The sequence below is a fragment of the Pelophylax lessonae genome, assembly GCF_965119305.1.
Source record: "Pelophylax lessonae genome assembly, chromosome: 6".
Classification (NCBI taxonomy): domain Eukaryota; kingdom Metazoa; phylum Chordata; class Amphibia; order Anura; family Ranidae; genus Pelophylax; species Pelophylax lessonae.
Window position 1 is genome coordinate 33,960,884 of NC_138773.1, and position 15,577 is coordinate 33,976,460.

General features: G+C 45.1%; 1 protein-coding gene across 1 annotated transcript in view; it reads left to right on the forward strand.

Annotated features, from left to right (window-relative positions):
• Nucleotides 1-4,487: 4,487 nt before the first annotated feature.
• The window catches only part of ALDOA (aldolase, fructose-bisphosphate A), a 45,775-nt gene continuing 34,685 nt past the window's right edge, over nt 4,488-15,577 (forward strand). Inside the window, exon 1 of the mRNA XM_082261160.1 lies at nt 4,488-4,631. The gene's annotated coding sequence lies outside the window, so the exon portion shown is untranslated. The remainder of the gene's footprint in view (nt 4,632-15,577) is intronic.

A 15,577-nucleotide genomic window follows, 5' to 3' on the forward strand; every position in this document is an offset into this window, starting at 1 on the left:
GAGGACTCTGCACCTTCCTCTATCAAACTTTCCTCTCCTGAAATACTCTTCCCTGCCAAAAGACTCTGCTCCTTCCTCTATTTAACACTCCTCTCCCTAAATACTTGGCTCTGCTGGAGGACTCTGCTCCTTCCTCTATCTAACTCTCCTCTCCGGAAATGCTCTGCTCTGCTAGAAGAATCTGCTCCTTCCTCTATAACTCCCCTCTCCTGAAATACTCTTTACTGCTGGAGGACTCAGCACCTTTCTCTATCTCTCTCTCCTCTCCTGAAATATTCTGGCCTGCTGGAGGACTCTGCTTCTTCCTCTATTCAACTCTCCTCTCCTGAAAAACTCTGCTCTGCTGGAGGACTCTGCAACTTCCTCTAACTCTCCTCTCTTGAAATACTCTGTCCTGCTGGAGGACTCTGCTCCTTCCTCTATTCAGCTCTCCTCTCCTCAAATACTCTGCTCTGCTGGAGGACTCTGCTCTTTCCTCTATTCAACTCTCCTCTCCTCAGATACTCTGCTCTGCTGGAGGACTCTGCACCTTTCTCTATCTAATTCTCCTCTCCTTAAATACTCTACTCTGCTGGAAGACTTTGCTCCTTCCTCTATCCAAGACTCCTCTCCTGAAATACTTTGCTCTACTGGATGACTCTGCTCCTTCCTCTATCTAATTCTCATCTCCTGAAAAACTCTGCTCTGCGGGAGAACTCTGCACCTTCCTCTTACTAACTCTCCTTTCCTGAAATACTCTGCTCTGTTGGAGGACTCTGCTCCTCCTCTATCTAACTCTCGTCCTTGGAAATACTCTGCTCTGCTGGAAGACTCTGCTCTTTCCTCTATCCAACACTCCTCTCCTGAAATGCTCTGCACTGCTAGAGGACTCTGCTCCTTCCTCTATCGAACTCTCCTCTCCTGAAATACTCTGCTCTGCTGGAAGTCTCTGCTCCTTCCTCTTTAACTCCCCTCTCCTGAAATACTCGTCTCTGCTGGAAGACTCTGCTCCTTCCTCTATCCAACACTCCTCTCCCGAAATACTCTGCATTGCTGGAAGACTTCTCTCCTTCCTCTATCTAACTCTCCTCTCCCGAAATACTCTGCTCTGCTGCAGGACTCTGCCCCTTCTTCTATCAAACACTCCTCTCCTGAAACACTCTGCATTGCTGGAAGTCTTCTCTCCTTCCTCTATCTAACTCTCCTCTCCCGAAATACTCTGCTCTGCTGGATGACTCTGCTCCTTCCTCTCTATATCCCCTCTCCTGAAATACTCTGCTCTGCTGCAGGACTCTGCTCCTTCCTCTATCGAACTCTCCTCTCCTGTTCTTGGTATATACCAAGAACATACATTGCATGCCATTCAGACACATGGACTGTTCAACATTCATAGGGAGGGAGTGTGTGTCTCACCAAGTGGTTTGGGGGGGTCCTCAGAGGGGAATTCAGAAGCCCTCCCCACCGGAGTGGGGTTCTTGGGGGGGGGAAGGTTGGATGGCTTGGTAGGGAAGGGGGTGAATTTGTGAAGGGAAGGGTGGAGTTTGGGGAGATGGGGTTGCATGGGGGGGGGGGGGAGAGGGGGAGGTAAATAGGAGGTCCCTTCATAATGAAGGTTTTTTTTCCGTAGTGTTGTCCGTTGTTCTCTTTTTGCATTATGTCCAAAATTAAGTCATTGTGATACAGTTAGCCCTTGGAAGCGCCCCCCCCTGATATTATAGGGTACGGGAACCGGTTCACCACACTCCTAGGATGCTTGCTTTGGTGGTTTTTCAAAAAAAGCAACAGCACCTTGACTCTGCCTCCCCTGGTCTCAGCATTTAGCATATTCTGGAATCTTACTCCAGCTCTCCTCTGGTCCTCCTCCAGACCATGCACTTTCTTCTTCCCAGATCCACATGCATCTTCTGGAAGCAGCACAAGGTGAGCAGATGCATTGTGATGTAAGGAAGGGTGGGTGACTCTTGACTTCTGATGGTGTGGGAGGGGCTCCTGACATCTCATTTAAGGGTGTAAGGGGGTGTGGGGTACTCTGGACATCTAATCTTACAGATATAACCGGCCCTTTGAAGGGCAACCATAATGCTGATGCGGCCCGGGATGAAATTGAGTTTGACACCCCTGACCTATATCATCCGGGATTAGTCCTTTTGAACCAGTCCTAGATCGCCCGGCGCAGATATCTTGCCTCCTGGGCAAAACAACATACCTTTACGTCATTTCGTGCACTGGGTCTGGGGCACGCGTGTGCGCCTCCGGCGACCCGCTCCCTCCTGTGATTGGACAAAGTGGGTGACAAATAGTGGGTCCGGCAGACCTGATGTTCGTCGGCACCCCGCGATCGTTCGTGAGAATGACGGTCTGCCTATGTAAACAAGGCAGACTGCCGTTCTGTGAGAGGGGAAGATGGAGATCTTGTGTTCATGGATCTCTGTCTTCCCCCAGTCAAAGCACCCCCCCCCCACAGTTAGAAAGCACTCCCAGGGAACACATTTAACCGTTTGATTGCCCCTGATGTTAACCCCTTTCCCTGCCAGTGCCATTAGTACAGTGGCAGTGCATATTTTTAGCACTGATCACTGCATTAGTGTCACTGGTCCCCAAAAAGTGTTACTTAGGGTCAGATTTACTAAACCTGGGGCACTCAGAATCTGGTGCAGTTGTGCTTTGTATCCAATCAGTTTCTACCTTCAGCTTGTTCAATTAGCCCCGGTTCACATTAGTGCGATGACAGACAACACATGTGATTCGAAGCACACTGCTCTGAAGATCACATGCGATGTCTGTGCGATGCGAATTCAGCCATAAAGATTGTATGGCTGAATTTGCATCGGATTCGGACACAACTTGCACAGGAGCCTTTTTTGGGTCCGCACCAGAATCGGATTACATAGTGGTTCACACCTATACGATCCGATTCCTGTTCGAACTGACAGTTCACACTGCGATACGCAAACTGATCTGGGGGTGTCGTTAACTTTGTATCGACAACCCCAGTGATCCGCATATGGCAGCCTGCGATTTGAATGCGATGCGGGAACGTGCAGTGGATTCGCAGGGTTCCCGCATCGCATATATGTGAACCGGCACTTAAGCTTTGCCAATAAAACCTGGAAGCTGATTGGGATTTTTTTTTTAGGTCCCTTTCACACGGCATTCCGATCCGGTCCGCCTTTCAGTTTTTCAGGTGGACCTGGTCGGATGCTCCATGCATCCCTATGGGGCAGCGGATGTCAGCGGTGACATGTCGACTGACACTCGCTGCTATCTGGTCCGATCCTGTCCGTGAAATCCAGATGGATGGAAACCCTATTTTCCATCCGTCTGGAGGATCGGATCGGATAGGATCGGATGAAAACGGACAGGTGGTCCATTTTCATCTGATCTCCCATAGAGGAGAGCGGGGATCTGACAGCTCCGTCCCTGCAAAGTAAGTGGAGATGGACCTTTCATCCGCCTGCCTACAGTGCCATCTTCAGAGCATTATAGGTCCCCGGGCAATGCAGTGCACTGGGGCCCCGCCTACACAATCACCCACGAGAATGAAAATGCAAAATATCAATATGGCGATATTTATTGGTAAAGCAGTGCCAGGCTATTGACAGCTTCCAAGTTGGGCGGCTAGGTCCGGTGAACACACACATGGAGGGGAGTCAGGCTTGACTGTCCTGTGTGTGTCTGTTCCCGTGGAGGCGGACAGCCATTCTTGCAGTTGTGGGCTCCCCCTGCACAGCCCAAGTGGCCTGACAGCAGCGCAGGGCCGACAGGAGCTTGCCACCTGCTAAGTTCGGCGGCGGGATGCACACGGGAATTAGGACTAATGCTTGGCTCGGGCTGGGTCACTGGGCAGATGGGGCTCCCCAGGCAAGTGGGGCCCCCGGGCAAATGCCCATTCAGTAAGATGGCCCTGCCTGCCTAGCGGGGATTGGCGGATCGATCCCCGCTGAGCAAAACGGAGTCCGCCAGGCAGAAAGCCTGTGTGAAAGGACCCCAACCAAAAACATAGCAGAATGCATATTGGCCTAAACTGATGAAGAAATTCGATTTTTTCCATGTTTTTTATTAGATATGTTTTATAGCAAAAAGTAAAAAATCTTATTATTTTTTTTTTTTTATAGCGCAATAAACAAAAACTGCAGAGGTGATCAAATACCACCAAAAAAAGCTCTATTTGTGGGGAAAAAGGACATCAATTTTATTAGGGGACAGCGTCGTACGACCGCGCAATTGTCAGTTAAAGTAACGCAGTGCCGAATTGCAAAAAAATGGCCTGGTCATGAAGGGGGTAAATCTTCTGGGGCTGAAGTGGTTAAAGATCAGAGAGATATTTTCCCCCATATTATTCCTCATAGATTGGGATTTCTTCCATCTTCTCTTTGGTTATATCATCCAGAGTGTTGCGTATTCCATTCTGTCCCTTCACCTTGAAGAATATGCCACAGTGTCCTGTGAATGTCACTCTCTATCCGGTTACACATACCGAGGACAGGGATGCTATATTTACCCGGGAGGGAAAAGGTCAGGGGTTGTCCCTGAAGGTCAGTGGCATTCAGTGTATGCCAGGACAGCTGCCTTTATAAGCCACCCAGCGCAGACAGTGCGGTCACTCAGAGCCGAGTCATCGACGTACCTGTCCGCTTCCACTGAGCACCCAGGTAAGGGGACCCTCCTAGAATGGGGGGCATTTTATATGGAGGGGGTCCTTGTGTTCTCCACTAACAGAACTGCACAGAAAATCACATTATTGTGTAGCAATTTTAATTCAAAATTTTTTAAAAAAGAACCATCGTCCTTTATACTTTTTAAGTAACTGAGAGTGATGTGCGCATGCATTCATAGAGGTTCAGCATTGCATGTGCTTCACAGTACATATCTTCTCCAATCATTCAATGTCAGCATACCCAAAAGGGGAAATTTGGAGTTTTCATGGCTTCTTAGATCTCTAGTTTTAGTTGCAACAATGTGATTTTTATTTCACATATTATATACCCACAGAATGTCTATGTGATTGTTACATCACAAGACTTGTATCTTTTATTTATTTATTTTTTTATTTTTATTTCTGCTTTATTCCCAGAGAGATAGATAGAAAGAGAGGGAGTGAGATAGAGAAAACATAGAAAAGTGAAGTCAGAAAAAAAGATCAAGTGGTCCATTGAGTCTGCCCCTCCTTTTTTTTCTTGCTTTATTGTTTATTAATATTATTTTTTAGTTATTTATTTACCTTTATTTTATGATCATATTTTATATTTGTAATGCTTGTTACAGACTTTAAATATATATATATATATATATATATATATATATATATATATATATATATATATATATATACAGATAGATAGATTGAGTCTGCTCCCCCCTTTTTTTATTATCTTTTATTTATTTATTTTTATTTTATGATCATATTTTATATTTGTAATGCTTGTTACAGACTTTAAATATATATATATATATATATATATATATATATATATATATATATATATATATATATATACAGATAGATAGATAGATTGAGTCTGCTCCCCCCTTTTTTTATTATCTTTTATTTATTTATTTTTATTTTATGATCATATTTTATATTTTGTAATGCTTGTTACAGACTTATATATATATATATATATATATATATACACTGTATGTATATATATATATATATATATATATATATATCCATAGATAGCTAGATAGATAGCTAGATAGATAGATAGCTAGATAGATAGCTAGATAGATAGATAGATAGATAGATAGATAGATAGATAGATAGATAGATAGATAGATAGATAGATAGATAGATAGATAGATAGATAGATAGATAGAGAAAGAGAGGGAGAGAGGTAATAACATAGAAAAGTGAAGGCAGGAAAAAGATCAAGCGGTCCATTGAGTCTGCCCCCCCTTTTTTTCTGCTTTCTTTTTTGTTTATTATTATTATTTTTTTTATTTTTTGTGCTGGTCAGATATTAAAGTGTATTTGTTACCCTAAAAAAATAATGGATCCTGTTCCCTTAAAGCATGTTATACAGCACAGTGCTTTGCTGTGTAATTTGGCCTCTTCTATCACCTGCAATACCTTGGCTGATCCTGCCTAGTTCTGCCCTCCCCTGTAAACTGACCATGGTTTATCATGGCTGCTGAGTCCTGACAGTGTGGTCAGTTTACAAGCCTCTGTCATCCGCAGTGCTGGGAAAAGGTTGTCCAGGGCGAACATACCAAACTGCGCCCCCCCAAAAAAAAAAAGAAAAAGGATGTATGAGCGTTATGTGTCAGCAAATACCCCCCCCCCCCCCAAAGAAACCAAGCACGAATTTACTTCCTGAACATAAATTCCCCCTCCTCCGAGTATGGAGCCCTCCCCCCCTGCTTGAATAACCCCATTTAGGGCAAATCTTTGCCCCCCCCCCCATCCCCCCAAAATCTCCCCTTTTAGCACAAATCTTCTACCCCTAAAATTTCCCTTCCGAGTATACATCTTCTCTCTTATACTCCAGTCCCCCCCTCCCGGCACAAATCATCATCCCCACATCCCTCCTCCAATCACAAATCCCCCTAAATCAACACTTTAAGCACCCCTCCCCCCAAGATTCCCCTTCCTAGAACAATACTTACCCTCTTGCCACCCCCCAAATTTCCCCCTCCAGCACAAATCACCTACCCTGTATTCTCGTTGTGGTGCCCCCAAACCTCACATGATACCACAGTGCCCAGGGCAGCCCCCCCCCCCCTCTGACCACCCCTTGTCCCAGCCCTGGTCATCTGCTGCTATCTGCAGCTCTCCTGTCTCCCTCTGTCCTCCTCCCCCCGCCCCTCCCTGCCTGTCAGCTCTCACTAGCGCCGATCCCCTCCCTGCTGCTACAAAACTGTGATTTTTATACCATCCCCATTGTTAGATGAGAACATGTGTCCTAGTGTCTGTGCTTTATAAAAAACAAAAGCCGATTTCTAACTGATTTCACAGCGCCTCCTGGCGACTCCTCTGCTGTCTCCTTCTCTCCTCCCCATCTCCCCGGATGACAGCGGGATTTCTCAGCCCCGCCCGCTGGGTCCGTCAGGTGAGGAGAGGAGAGAGCTGGGAGTCACGTGAGCGCTGGGAGGCGCTGTGAAATCAGGTAAAAATCTGCTTTTTTTATAAAGCCCAGACACTAGGACACATGTTCTTATCTAACAATGGGGGATGGTAAAAAGATCACATAGTGATTGGCTTTAACGCTTGCCATACACTAGTAGATTTTTGAATGTACATTTGTACAGAAACTCTTTGTACATTTAAAAGAGAAGCTGATTCACGGGGCTGGTGGCCGCGATTGCCGCCGGGCACCAGCGATCGCTCCCCGTGGAGAGAAGCAGCTCCAATTGTGTGCTGGATTTCTTTCCGTTTTGTTGAACCAACTCCAACTCAATCCAGTAGATTCCCTTTAAACCCTACTGGCTTTGTTTGGTCTGAATTGCTTACTGGTTGCTCTATTGGCCATGTTTTTGCTGCATAGTCCCGAACCTCCTTATCATACAGCAGTATGTATAGACCAGTGATGACGAACCTTGGCACCCCAGATGTTTTGGAACTACATTTCCCATGATGCTCAACTACACTGCAGAGTGCATGAGCATCATGGGAAATGTAGTTCCAAAACATCAGGGGTGCCAAGGTTTGCCATCACTGGTACAGACCATGTGATCAGTTTGAGGAATGGGTGCTAGAACCAGTGACCTGCGTTCACACCACTCAGCGCATATTATCATGCGCATAATGCATGTGTGCTGACGGGCAAGGTAAACTGGCGCTACAATGCGTTGTTAGAACACATTGCCGTGCTTGCTTTTTTAACCTTCCTTTTTTTTAATTGCTTATCTAACTCTATATTGTGGCAGTAAGTTGGGATGCGCTTACATTATTAATATTATTATTATACAGGATTTATATACTTACTGTATATAACAGTTTACACAGCGCTTTTCAATCATTGGTGTGCGCAGCCTATTGCATTAGGGTGTGCACCCCAGAGCACAAACACATATGCGTGTATATCAGTAGAGCACTGGACGGTGTCAGCAGAGCAGAGATTGGTGTCAGTAGTTTTTATTTTTACTTTTTTTTACACTTTAGGTTAACTTAACTTTTAACTTTTAAAGTTTTAACTTAACAACTTTTAACTTTTTTTACTTTTTTTTTTTTTTACAATTTTGTTTAGGAGCCCGGTTGGGGGGCTTTGGTGGGTGAAATATCAAGGGTCTAAACAGAGGGAAAGGAACTGAGGACAGAGCTTCCTCAGTCCCTTTTTCTGCAGCCTCAGCTGCACTGGACAGTAAACAAATAGGAAGTGCTCTGTGCTGAGTGGCTTCCTGTTCATTCACAAATGGAGTAAATAGTTTACTATGCTTCAGTAAAGAATGAACACAGGAGCAATACAGATCACTCAGTGTCCATTGATCCATCCTGGGGACACAGGGGGCGTCAGGAAGCAAGGGAATTCATCATCGCACAGGGTGATTAGGGTGTGCCCAGGCACCACTGGCACACCCCGTACTCCTATGTTTACAGTGTAAAGGGAGGCAGTACAATTACAATACAGTTCAATAAAGAAGGAATCGGAGGTCCTTGCTTATGGAGCTTACAATCTAAAGGACATACATCGTAACACTTTTTGTGCCCTTCGCTGCAAAAAAATACTTAAACATGATCGCATTTTTCCCACCAGGGCAATGCTTTGGTGTGAGCTGGGCATAGGACAGAAATGGTAATAGTATAGTATGTTACTTGCATTGAGTCTGCATTGGTCAACTCTGATCACTGCAGCTGAATGCACTAGGTGTGAAAGAACCCTGAAATTGGGGGCCAAAGACAAGGACGTCAGCAACCAGAAGGAATCAGGGGCTGACTGGCAACCTTTGGCCCAGGGGGCAAGTACAAACCAGAAGCCCATGATGCAGCGAATGAGCTCGGCGCCCACGATCCCTCTTCCCGGTCTCCTCCTGACCCCCATTCCAGACTGAAGCTCAGCTCCAGGTACTCTCTACTCACTGGCCGAATCTGGGTTCCTTACCTGGCCAGCAGGAGGTGGCTGGAGGGAGCTGGGACAGCTTGATCGGGGCTGGCCGTGGGAGGAGAGTCTCCATTGGTGCATGGAACTGGCCTCTGCTCAGACACAGTTTACACCATCCATGCTGGGGATGGGGGGGGGGGGGGGGCCCACGCTCTGTCCTTGTCTTTATCCTGCACTCAGTAGGTCAGCGATGGAGACTTTTTACTTATCTTCACCAGGGATACATTAGGCGTGTCTGTGGCAGAAGCGGTGCAGCCTTTTTATGGGCCATCAGAGTGGCCCAGGGGGCAATAGCCCCCAGCCCCCTGGCCCAGTCCTCCCCTGGAAGGAATGGTTGCAGTGATGATGAATAATGGGATGAGAATTACACTTAGTTTATTTTAGAACTAACATTTTAATATTTTTAATAAATTGTCTGACTCTACCAATGTGTCTTGGCAGCCCCAGTAGGTTAATATCATAACGCCAAATCTGCTGATTCCAGGAAGTGAGCACATTAAACATCACCCCCTTAATTGTTCATGCTGCTGATGTTTGCATTGAACAGTTATATCGGGTGAGTGAGCGGGAACATTGGGCGAGCAGCCAGACACCTGGGCTGAGTGCTAAACAAACTGCGCCCTTCAGATCACACCATGCCACTCCCTGGGCTTATATCATAGTCTGTTATCAAACTGGCATCTAAAATCCCAACTTCAGCCAAAGTTATTAATTTTGTTAGTTTTGGATAGAGCTGGGAAGGGTTAGAACCTCTGTCAGGTTAAGGGTCTTTTTACAATTCCATCGACCAACATCCATCAATGCACACAACATGCCCCTACACATATAACATGCATTACTGCTTTGCATGTCATTACCCCAATGCAATAAGGGACCCCGTTTATCAGGGCTAATAGAAAACTGGCTTCCAAAAACCTATTACACTTGATTGTAATAGCAACTTAGACCAAGTCTAGCATTCCACCACCTCCTCTCTCTATGAAGTTGATGTTCCCAGTAGTCTTCCCAGAACCCAACGGAAGGGACTGGACCCCCACAAGAAATCGTCCATATTCCCATTGCACATGTTCCTGGAATGAGCTCTAAAGTGTTGGGTGCTGCAGCAACCTCCAGCTGGGAGCTGGAACATGCACAGTAACTGTAGATAATTGCTAGCACACCATAGATCTTCAGATTAAGTCCAAATGTTTTTTTATTGGAGAATGATCACATCAACAAAGAGTGCAAAGTTTTGGACATGCCTGACGAAGGGGTCTTGCATGGCTTTCAAAAAGTTGCACCCAAAGAAAGGGACTGGACCCCCACAAGTACACAAGAGAGGTGCCTATTGAAATAGTCATCTCAATAGGTCCAGCACTCCACAAACTCATATCCCTACAAAGTTGATGTTCTTGGTAGTCTTCCAAGAGCCCAAAAGTAAGCAGCAGAACCCCACTGCAGCACTAGAGAGGTACCAACAAAAAGATATTGCAACAGATCGGAATAGCCACCTATACCTGGTCCAGCATTCCACCACCTCCTCTCTCTATAAAGATGATGTTCTTGGAAGTCTTCAAAGCCCTTCATCAGGGTTAATAAAAAACTAGCTTCCAAAAACCTATTACGCTTGCTTGGAGTAACAATTTAGACCAAGTCCAGTACTCTGCCATTGGCTCTCTCATTGAAGTTGATGTTCTCAGTAGTCTTCCCAGAACCCAAAGAAAGGAACTGGACCCCCACAAGGACACAAGAGAGGTGCCTATTGGAATAGTCATCTCAATAGGCCCAGCACTCCACAAACTCATATCCCTATAAAGTTGATGTTCTTGGTAGTCTTCCAAGAGCCCAAAATGAAGCAGCAGAACCCCACTGCAGCACTAGAGAGGTACCAACAAAAAGATGTTGCACCAGATCGGAATAGCCACCTATACCTGGTCCAACACTTCACCACCTCCTCTCTCTATAAAGATGATGTTCTTGGTAGTCTTGAAAGCCTTTCATCAGGGCTAATAGAAAACTAGCTTCCAAAAAGCTATTACGCTTGCTTGTAGTAGCAACTTAGCCCAAGTCCAGCACTCCACAACCTCCTCTGTCATTAAAGTTGATGTTCTCAGTAGTCTTCCCAGAACCCAAAGAATGGGACTGAACCCCCACAAGGACACAAGAGAGGTGCCTATTGGAATAGTCATCTCAATAGGTCCAGCACTCCACAAACTCATATCCCTATAAAGTTGATGTTCTTGGTAGTCTTCCAAGAGCCCAAAAGGAAGCAGCAAAACCCAACTGCAGCACTAGAGAGGTACCAACAAAAAGATATTGCAACAGAACGGAATAGCCACCTATACCTGGTCCAGCACTCCACCACCTCCTCTATAAAGATGATGTTCTTGGTAGTCTTGAAAGCCCTTCATCAGGGCTAATAGAAAACTAGCTTCCAAAAACCTATTACGCTTGCTTGTAGTAGCAATTTAGCCCAAGTCCAGGACTCCACAACCTCCTCTGTCATTGAAGTTGATGTTCTCAGTGGTCTTTACAGAACCTAAAAAAGGGATTGGACCCCCACAACGACACAAGAGAGGTGCCTATTGGCATAGACAGCTACCAGTAGGTCCAGCACTCAACCACCCCATATTTCTATAAAGTTGAGGTTCCTGGTAGTCTTCCAAGAACCCAAAAGGAAGCAGCAGAACCCCACTGTGGCACTAGAGAGGTGCCAAGAAAAAGATATTGCACAAAAATAGCCACCTTTATCTAGTCAAGCAGTCCACCACCTTCTCTCTCTATGAAGTTGAGGTTCTTGGTAATCTGCCAAGAACCCAAAAGAAACTGCAGAACCCCACAACAGCACCATAGAGGTGCCCACTTTGGAAAAACCACCTACACCAGTGTCCACCACCTAATTTCGCAGTCTTTCAATAAAATCCTTACAGAGATTATAATCTTCTCCTACTCTGTCCAAGACAATAAAAAAAAAAAGGTTTTGTCTAAAGCTGGGCTTTAATAGATAATCTGATTTATTTAAAGGGTCAGTGATTGTGTTTAGGATTATCCAAAAGTATGTATATAGAGTAAGGCTGGCCATACACTATACAATTTTCTTATTCAATTTCCTTTAGATTTAGCTTAAACTATGTAGTGCAAGGGCCTGCCTGACCACATACAAATTGAAAGTGTTTAGGTTTGACCCTATATTACATGGTTTTGGTAAATCTAAAGGAAAGTTGAACAAGAAAATTGTATAGTGTATGGCCAGCCTAAGTCTACTTAAAATCGGTAGTTCAGCTTTATGGTAGATGCTGGAGAGGTTTTCTTTCTGCAGTTCTCGTTTCAGCCTCCTTTTGCCCAAATCAGCTGAAATAGGCTAGAGATATTTTTTTCTACACATTTGATTTGAACACATTGACCTTTTGCATAATGTAACTTTTCTTTAATGATTATTTGTAGGATGAAGTAATCCTTTGCTATACAGTAGCTCAGAAAATCTTCTTCAATTTACCACAGGCTTGCTTCATAGGATATTGCAATAAGTATGGAGTTTAAGGAATATATTTAAAGAAAAACTGCATAGCAATTTACCCAGTGAAAGTGCATTGTTATGTGCTAATGGGGCAAAAAAAAACAAAAACTTTAAATTGTCCTGTGAATATTTTTCATTGATTTAAAATGGAAAATACTGCATTTAGCCACTAGATGGTGTTAAGAACCATAGGAGCTTCCTAGTGCCATCCAGTGGCCAAATGCCGTATCTTCAGTTTTAAATCAATTAAATCAATTTAAATCAATTAAAAAACAATTCAAAAAAAACATTCGACCAGTACAGGAAATAAACTAATAACATTTATTCTTTTGCCCCATTGTCACAGAATGAATGTACACGTAAAGATGCAAGCCTTAGATCCCTTCTTCAGTCCTTATGCAATTGTAAAAATCCTGAGGAAGGGATCCAAGGGGCCCCGAAAACTGGCATATTTATTAATGTAAGCTAGCTAATAAAGGGGATTACTTCAACTCTCAACTTCCTGCATTGTTCGATGGGTAACACACAGGGCCGGCGCTACCTGTAAGGTGACCTAGGCAGCCACCTAGAGCGCAACTTAGCAGGGGGTGCCGGCATCCTGCACCCGGAATCAGGATGAGGACCTCCAGCGTCACCGAAATCCCCATAGGAAAGCATTGAAAAATGCTTTCCTATGGGGAGGTCTATTGCGTGTGCGCGGCCATTGCTGTGCATGCGCATTAGGTCTCCCCCACCGACGTCAGCGAGGAAAGTAGACGTAGCCCGTTCCTGCACCGTGGTAAGTTACTGAAGGGGTTTTAACCCCTTCAGCAACTTGGGATGGGGGCTGGGAGGGAGACGGGCACTACAGGGTCCTGCAGTGCCAGGAATATGTTTTCCTGGGGGGGGGGGGGGGCAGCAATTTTTCGTTGCCTTGGGCGGCAAAAATCCTTCCACCGGCCCTGGTAACACAGTACGAGACTCCACTATTAATAGGCCATTGCAGGACCAGGAGTTCAACAATCACATTCTAACCTTGACCTGCACTGCGTAGTCAGAGAAATGATTTCTGATTGGCTGGTATGGGTCACTACATTTTTCTCCTTATGACATAATCGCTCACGTTCACCCCACTTGCTGTGCCCCTCCCCCCCCCTTTTCCTGTTGCTGCGTGCTGAAGGGTGCGATTCTCGCCCATTCTACGTATGAGCGTACGTGAGACGACTCACACAGTCAGAGGCGCCTGGTTACCGTAATGACACGCTGCCGCCATAATTACCTGTCAGACCACCAAGTGTTAGGTTAACCTCTTCGCTGCCAGAATGAGTGAAAACACACATCCATCAGCCAACACTTTGCAGGAACAGAATATTATTATTTTTATTATTATTATAATACAGGATTTATATAGCGCCAACAGTTTGCGCAGAGGGCAGACAGTACAGCTACAATACAATTCAACACAAGAGAAATCAGAGGGCCCTGCTCATTAGAGCTTACAATCCAATTATTTTGTAAGAATTGCCGTGAATGATGGTTCTCAGCCCCCATCGTCTGTCGGCCTCCCACCTCTTCTCCTAATTCCGCTGACCAAAGCAGATTCCTGGCGGGGTTGTCTAATCCTGCAAAACAAGGCATGGGGACCCGTCCAGGCGGCCCTCATTGTTCCCTTTCCAAATGCCTCGGGGGGTCCTTTTTCTGGCAGTGATCCTCGTAAGGTCAAGCTCCGTCTTCCAAAACAACACCTGACCTGTAGATCATTGGCATGGGTCATTTCTTAGTCTATGTAGTCACAATGTACTTATTTACTATGTAGATTTCAGAAATAATACACCAAAGATACAAAGAGATACAAAGTAACTCAAAGTTACAAATATTAAAGTTATAGTCAAAACAAATAAGTTCAATATATAACCACAGGATATACTGCGGCAGGCTGGCTCGGCTGCACAAACCAACGTATAGGTACATCGATTTGCGCGCGCGCCCCCATTAGGCAGCGGGGAAGCAGATCCACGGAGCCAGCGGCTGCAATTGCCGGCACCCGTGATCGTTCCCCGTGGAGAGAGAAAGATGGTCTGCTGTTGTAAACACAGTAGACAGTTGTTCTCAATCGAATAAACACAGAGCTCCTGTGATCCTTCTATTTAGGATCACAGGTCTCTGTGTTGATTCCACAAGCCCATCCCCTTTACAGTTAGAAAACACTCCCCTAGGCTCACAATTAAACCCTTGATCACCCCTTCCCTGCCAGTGTCATTAGTACAGTAACAGAGCATATTTATAGCACTAATTACTATAGTAATGTCACTGGTCCCCCCAAAAGTGTCAAAAATGTCAGTTAGGGGTCCAATCTGTCCGCAGCAATGTCACAGTCCCGCTTGAAATCGCAGATCGCCGCCATTACTAGTAGAAAAAAAAAAAAAATGACATAAATCTTTCCCCTAGTTTGTAGACGCGATAATTTTTGTGCAGACCAATCAAAATACGCTTATTGCGATTTTTTTTTTTTATACCAAAAATATGTAGCAGAATACAAATTGGCCTAAAAGGATGAAAACATTTTGATTTTTAAATTTTTTTGGGGGGAGTGTTATATAGCAGAATGTGAAAAATATATATATTTTTTTTTTTTCCAGGATTATCGCTCTTTTTTTGTTTATAGCGCAAAAAATAAAAATGGCACAGGTGATCAAATACCACCAAAAGAAAGAGACTTAAAGCAGAGTTTCAGGCTCCTACAGAAAAAAATTAAAAGTCAGCAGCTACAAATACTGTATATCAGGACAGTGACCTGTCCAGGAATCCAGTGATGTCTTCGGACTCCACTAAGGGAAACTGGCAGTGAAGTCTCGCGACTTCACAGCCGGTTCCCTACTGCGCATGCGCAAAGTGAAAGGGCTGGCTGCAGGGGAAGGAAGGGGGGGGGGGCGATCCTGCTGAGTTCACCGCGGTGAACTTAGCCAGCAGTGGGAGCGGGTACCTGTCAAAACCAGGTACCTGCTCACCCCCCCCCCCCAAAAGGTGCCAAATTGGCAGCGATGGGGGGGGGAGGAGGCAGACAAGCGGAGCTTCCCCTTTT